We start from the raw sequence: 19,879 nt of genomic DNA, 5'->3' as shown, positions 1-19,879 counted from the left end.
GGGAGTCTCTCATCTGGTATCACCCACGGATTGAGGTGCTGGGTTTGGGCCTGCCACTTTTGAACTCTCGCTTGCTGAGGTGTTCCAGCGAGTGTCTCTGTAGATCTAAGAAAACTATGTCTTTATTTAAGTCGTTGACGTGCTGGCTGATACCCAAACAGGGGATGAGCTGGAGATGTCTCTGCCTTGGTCCTTTCACTATTGGCTGCTACTTCCCAGTGGATGTCAGGTGGTGCAATACCGGCTAAGCAGTGTAATTTCTCCAGTGGTGTGGGGCGCCGACACCCCGTGATAATGCAGCATGTCTCATTAAGAGCCACATCTACTGTTTTAGTGTGGTGAGATGTGTTCCACACTGGGCATGCATACTCAGCAGCAGAGTAGCATAGCGCAAGGGCAGATGTCTTCACTGTGTCTGCTTGTGATCCCCAGGTTGTGCCAGTCAGCTTTCGTATGATGTTGTTTCGCTTTTGCAGTGATTCACTGTGATTCTCCACATATCCGCATATCCATGTTTTCAGCAGAAGTCCTATGGGAGCAACATTGGGAGCCATTAGATGCAGCCCAGCATCAAATCTGGACAAAGGAAGCAGAAATCCAGGGACCAACAAGTCTGTATGTGGACCTCTTCTGAAGTCCCGGAATTTTTGGCCTCTGTTTAAAACTTGTGATTTAGTGCTGTCTGGAACCACCTTTACTTGCTAATTGGAATCTGGTATAAAACATTCCTTTATTATGTTGTTGATTGCAACAAGACACTTTCATATGAATGCGGTTTGGTTGCCATGTTTCAATGATATAGAATCAAGGAGGTTATAGTTCTACAAGGTCTTTAACCTTCTCTGTCCCAGAGTCCTGGTGCCTCACCAAACAACAAATTCCAGGATTCCGTAGCATTGAGCCATGGCTGTTAAAGTGGCATCAAACTGCATTAATTCTGGGTTGTTGTAGGTTTTTTCGGGCTGTATGTCCATGGTCTAGAGGCATTCTCTCCTGACGTTTCGCCTGCATCTATGGCAAGAAGCCTCAGAGGTAGTGAGGTGGGGGCATTAATTCTATAGCGTAGATGCACCCTCAATTAATTCTCTGTCATCCTGTGTTTCCAGCTGCTACTACAGCGTCCCGGTTTCTCTCTTTTCCTCCCACATTTGTCATCAGCTTGCTTCAATTGCTGCAAAATGAGGCCAAAGTGCAAAAATGGTCTATTAATTCAGCAGGGGTTGGGAAGCACCCCCTTTTTTTCTTTCCAGTAAAAAATGAGATAAGAGAAGAGGATAATTCCTACTAAGCACAGCTGAATTTCTCCTCCATGCTCCATTAAACCAGTCACCCTATTTGAGCTTTGTTTTCCCCGAGCTGTATGTAACATATTTTCTTTTCTTTTCTTGGAACTGGAAGTTAAGATGTTCTTGCAGTCAGTTCTTCTGCCAAAGAAAGGCCTTTCTGTGGCATTCCCGGCCAAGCTGGAACCGGGAAAGCCGTAAATCTTGCTCAGCAAGACTAATCTCTGGAGACTTCCTGCCTGCCTCTCCTTCTAGGCCAGGAAGCTTCAGGCGTCACTTCAAAGAGGCACCAAAACTCTGAAAGGCTGCTCTTCCTGACCTGAGCGCTAAATCCTGCCTGAGTCACTCAGGACTAGCAGCAAAGTGGAGCAGAAGGGGGCATGTTTTATCCACAGGTTGGAAACTCTTTTAAGAAAAAAATAGAAGCAATTAATAAGAGTTATTGTTCAAAGCCAACCCAAATTAGTTACTGTTAAGGTTGTCAGACCTCAGAGCCTGGCTGCAAGTCTCCATTTTTCAGGCGAGAGACAAGGACACCTCCAGGTGAGAGACAAGGGTTCAAATTCTGTTTTTGATGCACTCTGCTCCAGGCAAGAGGAAGGAACTGTGTGCAGATCTCCAATTCAGATATTCAAACAACACCTTACTACAAGATTTAATGGGTTAATGGATTTCTTGTTGCAACTTGCCAAGACTTTCTGCATTGGCATAGTTAGTTTCCTCTTTCCCTTCCAATTTTTCTAGTGCCAGGATTCACTCTCCACTCTGCTCTGCCCCCACTTTTTTGCTGGAAGGAGGCAACAACAACAACACCACCAACAACAGTGTATGACCATGATCCAGAAGCATTCTCTCCTGACGTTTCACCTGCATCTATGGCAGAGACCTTACAACCTCTGAGGATGCCTGCCATAGATGCAGGTGAAGCATCAGGAGAGAATGCTTCCGGAACATGGCCATACAGCCCCAGAAAACACACAACAACCCAGTGATTCCGGCCATGAAAGCCTTCAACAACAGAACAATAACTTTATTGGGTTGTTGTAGGTTTTTTTCGGGCTATATGGCCATGTTCTAGAGGCATTCTCTCCTGACGTTTCGCCTGCATCTATGGCAAGCATCCTCAGAGGTAGTGAGGTCTTTTAAACTAGGAAAATGGGTTTATATATCTGTGGAATGACCAGGGTGGGGCAAAGAACTCTTGTCTGCTGGAGCTAGGTGTGAATGTTTCAACTGACCACCTTGATTAGCATTTGATGGCCTGGCAGTTTAAAAAAACTATAGAGGAAGAAATACTTTTTATTGACTCCATACTCTGTGATGTAAAAGGTAGCTGAACGAGTGAGGTTGTTCTTCCATGTATTATGATGTAGTTCTATCTTTGTTGGTGGTGAAAGGAACTAATTACACATAAACTGCTCATCTCTAGTCCTTCCCTAAACTCTCCGTTTGTGTCACTTGACCAAAAGAAGACTTTTCCCAGAAGGTATCTCTGGGCCACAGAATGAGTCATATTTCCCTTTCAGCCAAAGGAACCCAACAGCGGGAAAGTTCTTGGGAGAAGAACAGAAAATTCCATTCCGTAACCTGTCAGAAGAATTTCTTCTTGGGTGGTAAGCCTCTGCTTTCTTACAGACAACTTCCCAAGTGTGTTAGTTAGTAACAAGCTGCACAACAGGGACACAAAACAAAGAGTTTGTAAAATTCAAAACACAAATGCGGAGTCTCTTCCCATATCTGCCTTGGCAACATACCTAAGTCGGTGTCCATCCACTTGCCCCTTTGCCAATGAAATAAATGTTGTTTTTTGTCAAAAATTATTTTATTTTCTTGTGCCAGAAGCGAGTTGGGGTACAGTCATCATGTATTTAAAAACACAAACAGAGTTAAAAACTTGGCATTATACTAAATATCCCTTGACCAGCAGCTGGCCACTTGGAGTGCCTCTGGTGTCGCTGTAAGAAGTTCCTCCATTTTGCATGTGGCAGGACTAAGGTTGCACTGTACTAGGTGGTCTGTTGTTTGCTCTTCTCCACACGGACATGCCGTGGACTCCACTTTGTAGCCCCATTTCTTAAGGTTGGTCTGGCATCTTGAGGTGCCAGAGTGCTGCCTGTTCAGTGGCCCACTTTTCTGTGTTCCCAGGAGGGAGTCTCTCATCTGGTATCAGCCATGGATTGAGGTTCTACGTTTTAATCTGCCACTTTTGGACTTTTGCTTGCTGGGGTATTCCTCTGAGTATCTCTGTAGATCTTTGAAAGCTATCTCTTGATTTAAGACATTGGCGTGTTGGCTGATATCTGAACAGGGAATGGGCTGGAGATGTCACTGCTACTTCCTGGCAGATGTCAGGTGGTGGAATACCAGCTAAACAGTATAATTTATCCAGTGGTGTGGGGTAGGAATCCTGTGATAATGCAGCATGTCTCATTAAGAGCCATATCCACTGTTTTAGCGTGGTGAGATGTGTTCCACACCGGGCATGTGTACTCAGCAGCAGAGTAGCAAAGCACCAGGGCAGATGTCTTCACTGTGTCTGGTTGTGATCCCCAGGTTGTGGCAGTAAGCTTTTATATGGTATTATTTCTAGCACCCATTTTTTTCTTGATAGTCAAGAAGTGCTTCTTGTAGGTCAGAGAATGACCCAGGATAACTCCCAGGTATTTGGGTGTGCTGCAGTGCTCTAGTGGGATTCCTTCCCAGGTAATCCTCAGAGCTCAAGAGTTTTGTCTATTCTTAAGGTGAAAAGCACATGTCTGTATTTTAGATGGATTAGGAATCAACTGGTTTTCCCTGTAATAGGCAATAAGAGAACCTAAAGCTTCAGGGAGCCTGTGTTCAACCATTTCAAAGTTGCCTGCTTGAGCTGTGATGGCACAATCATCAGCATAGATGAAACTCTCTGTCCCTTCTGGCAGTGGCTGATCATTTGTGTAAATTTTAAAAATTGATGGGGCATGCACGTTCTCCTGAGGTAAGCCATTCTTCTGTTTTCACCATCTGCTTCTCTGGCCCTGGTACTCAACAAAAAAGCTCCTGTTTTGTAACAGATATCCTATGAAGCGGGTGAAGTGGTAGTCGTACAGCATTCTCAAAATCATAGGATTGGAAGAGACCCCAAAGGCCATCCAATCCAACCCCATTTGGAAAAACATAATTCAAGCATTCCCGACAGATGGCCATTTAACCTCTAGTTGAAAACTTCCAGAGAAGATAACTCCACTGCATTCCAAGACAGCATATTCCAACTGTTTTATAAAGTCCTTTTTTTGCCTCCTTTGCCACCTTTACCAAACTACAATTCCCAGTATTCATAGCACTGAGTCATGGCAGTTAAAGTGGTCTCAAACTGCATTAATTTCCCAGTGTAGCTGCGTCTGAAATCAGGACAGACTGCTAGAAATATAGGTAATGATCGTGAGGCGTTGATGCATGCAAAATAATTACAATGTCAATTCGCAATGTTGAGTGTTGATAAACATTCCACAATAATTACTACCTGCCATTAGTTTATCTTGATCCAAGCCGTAGATGATAGACTCAAACTACTATTACTTTTAATTCAGCAGTTTCACATGGAAGCCTCTCTTTGAAGTCCCATTTTCAAGAACAACCATTAAGTCTTGGTTAATCAATTCTTCTGAACATTGGTTTCTTGTTGAAGCAGCTACTAAAAATAGCCCTGACAATCATAGAAGTAGTGTAGGCTTTTTGGGAAGGAATAAGGAGCACAGATATTGTGCAGGTACAGCTGTACCAGGAGCTCCAATTTTGTTTGCTTTGCACTGAATGTTTGTTGTAGTCCTAAGTTTCAGGGACTCTGCAGATAGGTGGCTTCTTTTGGCTGCAATCATAGGGCAAGCCACCTGTCAATTATAGTTAGGTCTTGCCCCCTTTTTGGGTTTTAGAGGGAATAGGCGCCAGTTTGGGTTCAGTCCACACAGAGAAGCTTTCCATGCAGGACATAATACCAAGAGCTCCTGTGGAAAGCTTCGTCTTCTATGGCTTGGCCGGGGAGATATACAGCCCACAGCTTGACCGGGGTTATACAGCCCTACAGCTTCTTTGCTGAGGGACTTCAGCCAGCCATCACCGAAACCTGAACTCCTTTTCCCCTGGAAGTCTACAAAGCTCTGCTTGGTAAGGGTCACTCGTGGAAGCCAGAAGCAGTTGGTACTGGGTGCAGGGGCTCCACATCAACAGAGGCAAAGACAGACTGCCCAGATTAGAAGTTAAGGATTTCCCCATTAGTTAAATTACAGTTTATGAAGATAGTGCCTGTTCCCAGTGGACAAGATTGAGAGAGCCAATAGACTATTAAGAAAGCCTTGAAGTACCTGTTTGTTTTCAATAATAAAGAACTTTCTTGAACCTTTAAGCAATCTAAAGACTCTGTTTTAAGGAAATCCAAAGGCCTTTAATCTGAGGCAGCCCCGGCATCCCGTTGAGTGCACAGAATTTTTGTCCTGTCTACAGTCTTATGCACAGGCCCAGCGTGCGACAGCACAGGTATGAAAGTCAAGATGCTCCACATTGGGTACATCTACATTGCAAAATTAATGCAGTTTGTTACCACTTTAACTGCCATGGCGTAATGCAATGGAATCCTGGGAGTTATATAGAGTTACCAGATCTTGAGCCTTCTCTGCTGAGGGCTGTTGCCTCACCAAACTACAAATCCCAGGATTCCATAGCCTTGAGTGGTGCCAACTGTATTAAATCTGCAGTGTGGATGCGCCCTTGGTTAGACCACCTCTTGAATTTTTGGCTTCCGAAAGATTAACACCACAATCCTGCCTATGTTGAATCAGATGTACATTCCATGTTGCCCCAAGGGGATTTTCCCCCTAGTAAGAGTGTTCTCGGACCGCAGCCTAAGAAAGCTATTTGATGCTACAGAGATGGGGAGAGTCAGGGTAGCTACAGAAAGGAATCTGTAAACAGGAATTGTGGTTTTTTGGAGAGGGAAGAAACCACAAAGCAGCCTTGTAAGCGAGAACAAATAAACCCAAACCAGCAGTGGATAATATCCTTTATTAGGACCTCCAAAGGGTGACCAAAAGAGCATACGATTGGCTTCGAAGGTCTCCATAATTCTTCATTAGTGGTGCAAAAATTAGAAGAGAGGGGAGGAACCTGAAAATCCCCCAGATCTGCCCACTGTGAGTCTTTCCAGCTGCAAGACTAAATCACAGAGTTTTGTTGTTCTCACTTATGGACCACATGGCGTCTTCCTCTCTGTGTGTGTTTAAAAATATACCCTGATTTCTGTTTACATATCCCATTCCTTAGCTTCCCTCTTTCTTTCCCAGGGAAAAGAAGAGGTGTTAAAGCATGAGCTTTCACCCTGCTGGGATGCACTCTTTGGGGCCTCTTCCCACCCCATATGCCACAATGGGGTCTGATACTGGGAGAGGTTCTCATGGCCTGTTCCAAAGCTTATGGCAGTCAGAGTTGGCTTCTTAGAGAAAAGACATCAAGTGGCATGTTACAGTTATTCTCCAGTGCAATTTATTTCCAAAATACGAAACAGTATGGCACAGCAGATAATCCACTTCTAGACTTACTTACTTAGATGATCCCTTGTAGCCCGAGGATGATGGTCTTCCAAGTGTAGTGTCTTGGTGGTAGGTCCATAGGTGGCTGTGGGGCCCGATTCTTGGTCTGCACGTTCTCCCGCAGGAAGAATGTTCTCCACACATAGAGGAAGATGCCATGTGGTCCATAAGTGAGAACAACAAAACTCTGTGATTCCAGAGGAAGGCGACTAAAATGATCAAGGGTCTGGAGAACAAGCCCTATGAGGAGCGGCTTAAGGAGCTGGGCATGTTTAGCCTGAAGAAGAGAAGGCTGAGAGGAGATATGATAGCCATGTATAAATATGTGAGAGGAAGCCACAGGGAGGAGGGAGCAAGCTTGTTTTCTGCTTCCCTGGAGACTAGGACGCGGAACAATGGCTTCAAACTACAAGAAAGGAGATTCCATCTGAACATGAGGAAGAACTTCCTGACTGGGAGAACCGTTCAGCAGTGGAACTCTCTGCCCCGGAGTGTGGTGGGGGCTCCTTCTTTGGAAACCTTTAAACAGAGGCTGGATGGTCATCTGTCATGGGTGATTTGAATGCAATATTCCTGCTTCTTGGCAGGGGGTTGGACTGGATGGCCCATGAGGTCTCTTCCAACTCTTTGATTCTATGATTCTATGATTCTATGAGGGCATGGATTCCAGGTGGAAGATGGTCCTGGTCAAGGTTGGCTTGATGTGCCTTCCTCTTGGCACATTTCTCCTTTTCGCCCTCCATTCATGCCTCTTAAAATTCTGCAACAGTGCTGGTCACAGCTGACCTCCAGTTAGAGCGCTCAAGGGCCAGGGCTTCCCGGTTCTTCGTGTCTATGCCACAGTTTTTAAGGTTGGCTTTAAGCCCATCTTTCAATCTCTTTTCCTGTCCAACAACATTATGTTGGGAGTATAGTAACTGCTTTGGGAGACAGTAATCGGGCATTCGGGCAACATGGCCAGTGCAGAGTTGATAGCGTAGGAGCATTGCTTCAGTGTTGGTGGTCTTTGCTTCTTCCAGCATGCTGACCTTTGTCTGTCTGTCTTTCCAAAAAATTTGCAGGATTTTTCACAGGCAATGTTGATGGAATCTTTCCAGGAGTTGGGTTTGACGTCTGTAGACAGTCCACGTTTTGCAGGCGTATAGCAGGGTTGGGAGGACATGATTTCAGGACCACCAATTAAAAACCTGGTGCATCTGTCCAATCAACAAAGTGCAATATCAAATGTGCTAAACGTGGTATGTATCCATTATCAGTGATCACATGTGGAATAGCATCTTTGTGCAATCAAGTCCTAACTTATTCAAGCTTAATTTGTGTCTTAACCACAAGATGTACTAAATTGCCCACACATCCAATGCAAGCCCAAGGTCTCCTTCCAGGCTCTCTCTTCTGTTTTTCACCACCTGCCTGGGGTGACCAGGGTTTAATGCAGCTGTGTGTGTTATCTGTCACCATTTGTCAAGTTTGCAGGGCGCAAAAGAAACAGAAGTGGCTGAGATGGCGACAAGGTGAAGGACCTCAGAAATCACTACGTGGAGAGATTCTCACCTTTTCTGGCACGATCGTGTTTTCTCAGGTTCCCCAGGAGGCGAGAGATTCTCACACCAAGATTGAAAGCTTCAGCTAAGGCTGTTCTCCAAAGTGGGCTCTTCTCGTGATGAAAACTGCAAAGTATCTGCAATAAAGCTAAGTGCTAATTATCTGCTAATTTGGGAAATTGGATCCATCCAAATGGCATTGTAAGATACATTGGTTAGATACTTGTTGGTGTGTTATACATGCGTTACACTTCCCCGATGGAAGTAATTGGACCTTTTAGCTCTGATGCATAATGGCTCAAATCTGCAGACACAAAGTCACAGATTGGGTGCCACTGTGCATACAGATGTCGAGATACTAATATCCATGCACACATGCATGTGCATTCATAGGCAGACATGCATACACGTCTGCATACAGTGGTGCATTCAATTGCACCACTATGCCATAAAATACACAATATGTGTAGCACAAACAATTTAGTATATCTCTGCATATGGACAAATATATAGTGGCCGGAAAAGATTTGAGTCACTGCACTGTGGCATTATGGCATCTTAACTGTGGCGTAAAGTAAAATAAACAATGTGTAGTTCACGTTTGATCATCCCATACACTGCCTTGTCAGAGAAAGAAAATATGCCACACAGGTGAACAGTAAAAAATGAGTAGTTTACTCTTGTAGTTCAGAAAAATATATGTACAATGTGATCAATTGCATCAATTCACATAATATCCTTTTATGAGAGATTTAAAATGGTCTTTGTCCATGTGGATAAACTCCTTCAGCAGCTCATGAAGCAAGCGTATACTCCAAAGTCTGTCTCTCTCTCTACTTTTCTTTTCTTCTCTCTCAAAATACCTGCATAGCTCAAGCCTGAACAAAAATGTAACAGTATCCAAAAGTCCCAGGCTCAGCCAGTTCCCTGGGTTAATCAGCTTCATGCATCTTATTTTACAGTTGACACACACACACTAACTGATTCCTTGCATGCTACAACATTAACTACTATATTCTACTCTATGTTCATCATCAGGGATATCCAGACTGGTTGAAATATCCCTGGTTTGTTCCTGTTCTTTATTATTTTATCCTGGGTCAAAATAAACTGACTTGTGGAGGAGCTCTACAAAGTCTCTGATTGTATCGGAAACAGACAAAATATTTGGGGATCAACAAAACAAATAAATATGGAAGCGGGGGAGAAAATATGGGAGTTTCTAGTTCTTTTAACCAGTCTAGATGCCCCTTAGTTCCTTTTCAAAGTTCCCTCAAAAGTCACGGTTGTGACCATATATATATCTTGTAGCAAGAAACTTTGTCCATTCCTTTGGCCTTCTTTGAAGTCATGTTTTCTCTTCTTCGACATGGATCTGATGGCTAATCAATTTTTGCGGATGACCCTTGGTGCTGGAGGGTTATGGGAGAGAAAGGGCTTCTATCTTGAATCTGAATCAGTGTGGGAGACTGTGAAAATACTGCTCTCCAAGATGAGGCCGTCCTGGCTATGTTTTGTCACTGTGTATTGAGTTTTGTTACACCGCCTCCGTGGCATGTACATAAATCAGGAGACCTTGGAGCCAGGAAAGCTGGCTGACTCCCACAGCAGAGAGCCAAGGGTGCTGGCCAAATGCGCTCTCCCCACCCAGTCCACTTCCTTTTCCTGTCCCACCAATTTTCAGAAATAGAAAAAAACCTTCAGAAAAGAGCTGTATTTAATGTTGACTTCACTTGGGTTATCCATACCCAAGATCACAGGTATTCTAAGTAGATAGGTAAGTATATAGATAAGAAAGCATGGATGGGTGGGTAGATAAACATATCCTTCAAATATCCAGTTTGGCAGGACAGTCCCAATTAATTTTCTGTCATCCCACTTTTCCAGCTGCTTTTAAATTCCCCTGTTTCCTGCTCTTTCTTCCACCTTCTCTTTCTCCTCGCTTACTTTCTCTTGGATCTCTGGAGGAACCGTGGAAAGTCCTGAAGTATGCTTCATCCTCATTGATTGATCATAGAGATCATAGCTGCTTCTCAGATTATAGAATCATAGAATCATAGAATCAAAGAGTTGGAAGAGACCTCATGGGCCATCCAGTCCAACCCCCTGCCAATGAAGCAGGAATATTGCATTCAAAGCACCCCCGACAGATGGCCATCCAGCCTCTGTTTAAAAGCTTCCAAAGAAGGAGCCTCCACCACACGAGTCAATAAAACCAAAATGCTTCCAAAGATCCAGGAGCGTACAGTATGACCCTTATATCTTATTTATTATTCATTTACAGTATTTATATTCTGCCCTTCTCATCCCGCAGGGGACTCAGGATGGATTACAATGTATATATACATGGCAAACATTCAATGTCATAGACACGCAACATGTATAGACAGACATACAGAGGCTATTTAACATTCCAGCTTTTTCATGAGGGTGTTCTGGCCACCAGGGGAGCTGTCGCTTCACCGTCCATTTGTGACACTGATGAAGTACTTCCTTCTTTGCATGCTTGGTGGAAATTTTTATGATGCTGTAAATTAGCCTCCCTGCATAAGTGGTACCTAAATTTCCTACTTGACTGATGCAACTGTCTTTCAGGCTGCAAAGGTTGACAGCAAGCTACACAAATTGGTCGGAAGCTCACTCTGACCTGGGCTTCAAACTCATGACCTTTGGTTAGTAGTTATCTTAATGCAGCTGACTCTCAGCCAGCTGTGCCACAGGGCCTCTATCTCCAATGATGTTTATGCATAAACTATATTCTTTCCAGGTATTTTCTTGGTTGTCCAGCATAAATCTGTATTTCTGAGCCAAAAATCCTTTGTTTCAATAGGGTTCATGATTATCTACAGTTTCATGAATCGAAGCAAAGTCCAGAAACATATCCCTCACAGATATGGGTTGGTCACCAAATGTCTCCTGTGCCGTTGAGTTTCCAGGCTTTCTGCAACAATCCCGCCACTTGCGATGAAGCAAGCAAGGTTGCAACCTTGACCAAGCAAAGTGGCTGGCGTAACATTGGGTGGGATAACCTCCCAGTTACACAAGAAAACAAGCAAAAACTGCAAAGAGCCAATGTTTCCGGAGCCAGGATTACACACATTGCTCCAGTTCAATCTTTTTACCTTTCCGTGGCAAAGAAAAAAAGAACCTTTTCTGATGTGATGCAATGTGGTTGAGCAAGCAAGCAAGGAAATAGGGCAGATTTTGTGACATAATGTTGAGAGGGAAGATGGGAGAGATTAGGAATGACACTTTCAGGAACCTGGAAAGAATCAGTGGAAAGTAGGTTATGTTGATAGAAAGAAGGAGGAAATAGATAATCTGATCCCCCAAATAACTGGAAATATGAACAGGCTATGGAAGAAATATAGGTGAAAGACAAGACAAAACAAGATCTAGATTACACACTTTTTTTTGGCCAGCCTTTGGCTTCCTTTGCTACAAGCATTATTTAAGTATGGATTAGAGCTGTTTGTAATGGGATATTTTTATTTTCAACTAGCCTGGCGACCCAGTGTACAAAATGCATTGGTTGTGGGTGAACTACAACTCACATCATGCCGGGTTAACCCCAAAAACTCCATCAGTACTTAAAGTTTGTTATGCTGGGCAAGTCTGCCCTAGATGCATCATCGGTGGGGCTCAGTGTGTTCTCTGGCTGTAGGGTAAACTACAACTCCCACTATGGTCAGTCAGTCCCCTCAAACCCCTCCAGTAGGTTGAGTTAGCCATGTGGGTTCTGTGTGCCAAGTTTAGTCCAGGTCCATCACTGGTGGAGGTCACAATTTCTCTGGTTGTAGGTGAACTACAACTCCCAGAAAAACAAGTCAGTTATCCTCCAAACCCCTCCAGTGATCAATTTCAGAGTATCAGGTATGTGTGCCAAGTTTGATCCAGATCCATCTGTGTTTGGATTCACAGTGCTCTCTGGGTGTAGGTGAACTACAATTCCCCTAAATCAAGGTGAATTTCCCCCAATGACCTCCAGTATTTTTTGCTGGTAAAGGGGGCTCTGTGTGCCAAGTTAGGTCCAATTCCATCTTTGGTGGAGTTCAGAGTAGTCATTGATTGCAGGTGAACTATAAATTCCAGTAGCTACAACCCCAAAATGTCCAGGCCAATTCCTCTCAAAACCTACCAGTATTCAAATTTAGGCATATTGGGTATGCATGTCAAGTTTGGTCCAGATTCATCATTGTTTGAGTTCATAGTGCACTCTGGATGTAGGTGAACTACAACTCCTATAAATCCCTCCAAAGACATCCAATATTTTTGTTGGTCATGGAGATTCTGTGTGCCAAGTTAGTTCCAGGTCTAGCATTGGTGGAGTTCAGAGTGTTGTTAGATTGCAGATGAACTATACATCCCAGTACCTACAACTCCTATAAATCACGGTGAAGTCTCCTCAAACCCCTCTAGTATGTTCAGTTGATGATCAATTCCTCTGTTTGTTGTGTGCCATGGAAAAGAATAGGAAAGAGTTATGGAAGAGGAAATGGGTGGAGTCATACAAATTCAACACCAATGGACAGAGTAAGAAACACTGGGATGTCTATGGTGGAGGACACACATAAAATCTAGAATGAAAGCCTTCACTTGGGTGGTGGACAGTATGGTGTTTGTGGAGGACATTGGCAGGGCTCTTGGACATGTTCATGGCACTCACTATAACCTGCAATGCCATTAGAGAGAGGGTCTTTGGTGGCTCCTGAGTAGATGGAGCTATAGCTGTTTGTGGAGGCAGGAGCTTGTCTGGGTAAATGGACACTCCAGCCACATATATACATACATATTTTCACTTTTATTATGGGGATAGATAGATAGATAGATAGATAGATAGATAGATAGATAGATAGATAGATAGTGTTGGGAAAAAGGGGCACCTAAATGTCATATGTTTTAAAAGTCCCCAGATCTCCATGCTTTTTAGGGGATTTCTGGATGGAGTTTCCCATGCTCTTGTCTGAATGCAAACTTGCAGCAGAGAATCCCTTATGGACAGCCTTTTGACCTCTGATGTTTACTTCCAGCAAAGTGAATTGCCTCTAAGGTGAGTTCTCCTTGACATTTGGAAAGGGGACTAACTTTCCGCAGAAGTTACTCTCCACAAGCACCGCATCTTGCAAACAGATTCAAAAGCTGAAGTTTCCCACTACCTGGTAAATGTCAAAGTTTGACCTAACGACAGCGAATGGGAAAGACAAAAAGAGGAAGGCCCATTCTCTAGAAAGCCATGCAGAATGAATCATCGCAAGAAAGTCCCTACCATTCCGAATTAAACACCTCTTCCCTATTACTTCTTTGACCCCATCTACACTGCCATATAATGCAGTTTGAATCTGCATTTGGTCAGTGGAGGGCCATATAAGGGTCTTCAATCTGCCTATATGGCAGTATAGATCTAGACTTGGTCTCCCAATGCAGTTTCACTCCACTTTAACTGCTACTGCTCATATACAATAATGAGCGGCATCATATTACAAGCTCTTTACTCTCCTTTATCAAAGGATGCTGGCACCTCACCAAACTACAACTTACATGATACAATTCCAGTCAAAATGGTGTCAATTAGGGCTGGGCGGTTTCGTTTGTTAATTTCGTAATTCGTTATTAATTCGTTATTTTTTTTATAATGAAGCGATATTGAACCATTCAGGAGCAACTAAAAAACGAAACGAATTTTTCCAATTAGTTTCGTAATTGTTTCGAAATTGTTTCGTAATTGTTTCGAAATTGTTTCGTTATTATTTCCGTATGTCTGGTGCAAGTTTTATAGTCATTGTTTGTTTTATCAGTGATAAAAAAAATTATCACACCAACAGTCAACAACAGAGGGAGAGGGAAGCTTCAGAAGTTCCCCCTGTCCCATTTGGAGGGTTTTTTAGCGTATTGCGCAATCGCGTCTGCCATTAACGAATCGATTCGTTATTGTTTCGAAATTGTTTTGTAATTTCTGAAATTTCGTAAATATAGAACTTTTTAAAAGAAAAATTTCGGAATTCTTTTAAATAACGAAACGCAAAAACCCCCTAAAAATGAATCGAGTTTAGAAACAAATTTTTCCGTGGTTGGACAGCCCTAGTGTCAATGTATTGTTGAAGACTTTCATGGCTGGAATCACTGGGTTGTTGTAGGTTTTTTCGGGCTATATGGCCATGTTCTAGAGGCATTCTCTCCTGACGTTTCGCCTGCATCTATGGCAAGCATCCTCAGAGGTGTCAGTCTAAATCAGCGTTTCTCAACCTGTGGGTCTGGGGGGGTTGTGATGGGAGTTTCAGAGGGGTCACTAAAGACCATCAGAAAACACAAATTTTGGATGGTCTTAGGAACACAGTGATCTCCAGAGATAGGTGAACTACATCTCCCCTAGATCACTGTAAATTCCTCCCAAATCCTTTCAGTATTTACTGTTGGTCATAGGGGTTCTGTGTGGGAGGTTTGGCACAATTCAATCGTTGGTGGGGTTCAAGAGGCTCTTTGATTGAAGGTGAACTATAAAACCCAGCAACTACAACTCCCAAGGTCTATTTTCCCAAACTCCACCAGTGTTCACATTTGGGCATATTGAGTCTTTGTGCCAAGTTTGGTCCAGATATATCATTGTTTAAGTCCACAGCACTCTCTGTATGTAAGTGAACTACAAGTCCAAAACTCAAGGTCAATGCCCACCAAACCCTTCCAGTATTTTCAGTGGGTCATGGGAGTTCTGTGTGCCAAGTCTGGTTCAATTTAATTGTTGGTGGAGTTCGGAATGCTCTTTGATTGTAGGTTAACTATAAATCCCAGCAACCACAACTCCCAAATGACAAAATCAATCCCACCAGTAGCCCGAAAAAACCTACAACAACCCAATCCCACCAGTATTCAAATTTGGTCGTATTGCGTATTTGTGCCAAATTTGGTCCAGTGAATGAGAATACATCCTGCATATCAGATATTTACATTACAATTCATAACAGAAGCAAAATTACAGTAGCAATGAAAATAATGTTATGGTTGGGGATCACCACAACTTGAGGAACTGCATTAAGGGGTCATGGCATTAGTAAGGTTGAGAACCACTGGTCCAGATGCATCTTGGTGGCCCTAAAGGGACTCTGGGACAGGTAATTGAGTGGACTACAACTCCCACATTCCCCGAGTCAGCATAGCTAGGACTCTGGGAAACATAGGGTACATCTACAGTGTAGAATCAACTCAGTTTGACATGACTTTAACTGCCACGGCTCAATGTTACAGAATTATGGGAGTTGAGGTTTGGTGAGGTTCTCTTTTTCAGGGATGGCTAAAGACCTTGTAAAATTGTAACTCCCACGATTCCATATTACTGAGCCACGGTGGTTAAAATGATGTCAAACTGTATTATTTGGACAGTGCAGAGGCCACCTACAATCCTCCAGCAATGTCATTGTGCATGGCCTACAGCAGGGAAAAGGGTGAGATCTATGGGTAAGACCCACTCTTTCAGAGGGTGGCAAACTCCCTCTGAACAAATCCTGCCAAGAAAATCCAGTTACACTAAAGGTAAAGGTTTCCCCTGACATTAAGTCTAGTTGTCTCCGACTCTGGGGGTTGGTGTTCATCTCCATTTCTAAGCTGAAGAGCCGGTGTTGTCCATAGACACCTCCAAGGCCATGTGGCCAGCATAACTACATGGAGCACTGTTATCTTCCCGCAGAAGCAGTACCTATTGATCTACTCACATTTGCATGTTTTCTGTGCCGTCGCACTTGGGGGCTATTAGTCTTAATGAAGGAGGGATGGATGTGGCACCTTTCCCTCAAGGGATTGCTTCTTGCCCTCCTATAGGAAACTGGAACTCCCAAAAACCCAAAACACTGTAAATAGCTCAAGATAAGTTTTATTTATCACAAAGTCATTTCTTCAAATCAATGAGCTGGAAAACTTTAGAGGGGTGAAGGAAAACATACGTTACAGTCTCAATCAGTCCTGGGTCCAAGGGGTTTGAAGCTGAGAAGCCTCACCAAGTTTCCTCTTTCCTCAATGGCTGTGAATGCCGGAGCAACCACAACCCCAGTTCAGATGGCCTATGTTTTGAAGACTCAGGATCTTCCTCTGGTGCCAAAAGAACCGGCTTGAAGGCGCTTGGGATCGCCTCAATGTTATCCAGGACGATCTGGGCATAAAGCATGAGTCCCAAGGGTAAGAAACCTCAGAACTGGTGCTAAGAGGTAACTTAAATCAGGCTCCTTTAGAATCAAGTCTTTTACTCACGTCCATGTGGTATGAACTCTGATGGCAGAATGAAAAGAAAAAAGGAAGCTCTCCCCTCCTGCAGGAAGAGGTGGAGCCAAACAGTACTGATTGACAGCCAGAAGCAACCGATCCATACAACTATACATAAGCAGGGTAAAAGGGGGCAGGATTAAGCATGATACAACAGTTTAAATTTTACAACTAACAGTTCTATACATAGGTGGCGCCACTCGCGCCATCACATTTTCAAACTGCTAGGTTGGCAGAAGCTGGGCCTAACAGCGGGAGCTCACCCTGCTCTCCGGATTTGAACTGCTGAGTCAGCAAGTTCGGCAGCTCAGCGGTTTAACCCACTGTGCCATCAGGGGCCTGTCCTGTGGTACTATATTCATACATATAGTGTGCAAGGAATCCACCATTGTAGATGCACCCAAAATGCAAAGTGGAAACAGCATTGGTACCTTCAATTTAAATATGCCCATATACTCAAAAGCAAGTGGTATTTCCGGGCCCTTCCACACAGCCATATAACAGAGAACATCAAGGCAGATCATCCACAATCTCTGCTTTGAACTTGGTTATCTACCTGCAATATAATCCAGTCCAATGTGGATTGTATACAGCTGTGTGGAAGGAGCCTACGATGGCCTACCCCATCTGACTTCTTATTCTGTGTGCCCAGTTACTGAAAAATGCCAGTCCTTGATCCCGAACACCTCTGGCTCTAGTCACCAAGGGCTTTTTTCATTCTTTGCCCATCTCCTTCCAGCGAAGCAGAGAGCTTCCCTTCGCTCTCAATCAATTGCATTTGGACAAGGGCGGGCGGACACTTGCTTCATCGTGTTGGAAAGCTTAAGCAAACAGTCTCGCTCCCCAGTGAGGCAATGCTAAGTTGATTTTTCCAGATACTCAACCGCTCCAACTGTGTGCATAATACGCTGAACTTTGAAACAAATGCCCTTTTCTGCCAATGCAGCAATTTGTGTCAAGAAAATCTGGGATGCACTGCAGAACACGATGATATTAGCTGACACGCTGCAGGCTTAATGCAGGGCTTGCCTCTTGCACCCCAAGCCCCCAGAGAGCGGAAGGAACGAGTTACAAGTAACTAGTTAGTAACAAGTTACAAGTAATTAGTTGCTTGAAATTACTTTCTCTCTTTTTTGGCAATAACCAAGACATAAAGTAGGATGCATCTACGTACATTGTGGAATTAATGCAGTTTAATTGCTATGACTCAATGCTATAGTTGTAGTTTTGCAAAATCTCTAGCCTTTTCTGCCATAGAGTGCTGGTGCCTTACCAAACTGCAACTCCCATGAGCAGTGCAAGTGGTGTCAAACTGCATTGATTTACAGTGTAGACTTTTCCTCGAAATTATTATTGTTATTACTGTTATTATTGTAATTTCTGTGTTATATTTATTTATATATCTAAGAAGAAAACACTAAAAACAATGGGTGCTGCTATACTGTCAAATGAGTGTACTTTATCAAACTATGGAGCCCCCGGTGGCGCAGTGGGTAAAACCCCTGTGCCGGCAGGACTAAAGACCGACAGATCACAGGTTCGAATCCAGGGAGAGGTGGATGAGCTCCCACTATCAGCTCCAGCTCCTCATGCGGGGAAATGAGAGAAGCCTCCCACAAGGATGACAAAACATCTGGGTGTCCCCTGGGCAACGTCCTTGCAGACGGCCAATTCTTTCACACCAGAAGCGACTTCCAGTTTCTTGGGTTGCTCCTGACACTACAAAAAAAAAAATCAAACTATAAATCAACAATTCCATAGCATGGAGCCATGAGAGCTAAAATGGTGTTAAACTGCATTCATTCAACAGTGTTGATGTACCTTAGTTATGTTATGACTGTAACTCAAACAGGGAAAACCTCAGATTTGATACAGTAATATTACTTTTTCATATATATGGAGGGAATCTAGGATGCTTCTACACTGTATAATTAATGCTTTTTGATGCCAGTTTAGCTGTTACAGTTCAAAGACAGCTGGTGCCTCCCCTAACTACAAATCCCAGGAATCCATAGCACTGAGCCATGGCTGTTAAAGTGGTGTCAAAACCGCATTTATTCAATAGTGTATATGCACCTGTTGCAACTCCTCCAAATTTGTGTTTCCTTATTTCACTCATTCATGGAGTGCATTCCCAGTTTTCCTTTATGCAACATTGGGGCATTAAAAATATGATAAACACATAATACTAAATTTCAAAATGAAGTCCAAACTCCAGCGGACTCCAAGGGCCCACTGTCCTGCATTTTCGGATGGAGCTTGTTGACTCACAGTGAATCCAACGACAGTCACATGGAGTCGGATATTGAACGTTCTGAGCTCTTAGAGGCATCGTTTCTGAAAAGCTGTAGGAGAAGAGGAGAAAAAATTACAAAAGCCTGTGACATGCCTCTTGGCTCACGAAGCCGAGCTTCAAGTCGGAGTGGCTGATTGGAACTGAAGTGGCCTGAGCTAACCCGAAATGGCACTCGGAGCAGCAGACCTGGCCGAGCGGCTCTGACAGATCCGGCATGCTCCAATGTGCTCCCCCTTGACCCAGATAGCATCACGCGGAAGCATGTGTCGGATCTGGAAAGCAGCCCCCAATGTGCCTTCCTTTCTTCCTTTAAGCTCCTGTGTTTTGAGTGCCACACATCCTTATGCCAGATTTAAGGTGAGCGAACCTAATGCCACCCAAACCCCTGTCCAAATATTCATAGAATCATTGAATCAGAACTGGAAGAGACTCCAAGGGCCATCCAGTCCAACCCCATTTGGCCAGGTAGGAGGACACCATCCAAGCCTTCCCAACAGATGGCCATCCTCCATCCTCTGTTTAGAAGTCACCAGGGAAGGAGACTCCACCACACTATGGACAGCTCCAAATGTGGCCCCTGGAGACCACAAATGCAGCTTCCAATGTGAATTTCTAGGATTGTCATCAAAAACTATGTTGAATGACATCAAAATGTACAAAAGGATCTTCAGCCTTGTGCAGAAAGCTTCCCCGAGACCTCTATTTCCATTTGGGTCCTTCTCAAAATGGCAGCAAAATGCCATATGACGTTACTTTGGGAAGAACTTATAAGAAAAGCAACATTTCCAAGGACTACCTTTCCATGAATGGAGTGGACCTTTGGGATGTCCTAGGGTTTGCTTCCAGAACCTCTATTGATACCAAAATCTGTGAGTGCTCATCTCAATATATACATACAACAGCATGGTAAAACAGTTTGCTGTTTCGAAACTATTTTTTTGGGAGGGAGGGATA

Source organism: Anolis sagrei, chromosome 6 (assembly GCF_037176765.1).
Source record: "Anolis sagrei isolate rAnoSag1 chromosome 6, rAnoSag1.mat, whole genome shotgun sequence".
In the NCBI taxonomy this organism is placed as follows: domain Eukaryota; kingdom Metazoa; phylum Chordata; class Lepidosauria; order Squamata; family Dactyloidae; genus Anolis; species Anolis sagrei.
The sequence above is the reverse complement of the archived record's forward strand: the minus strand, read 5'-3'. Positions refer to the sequence as shown.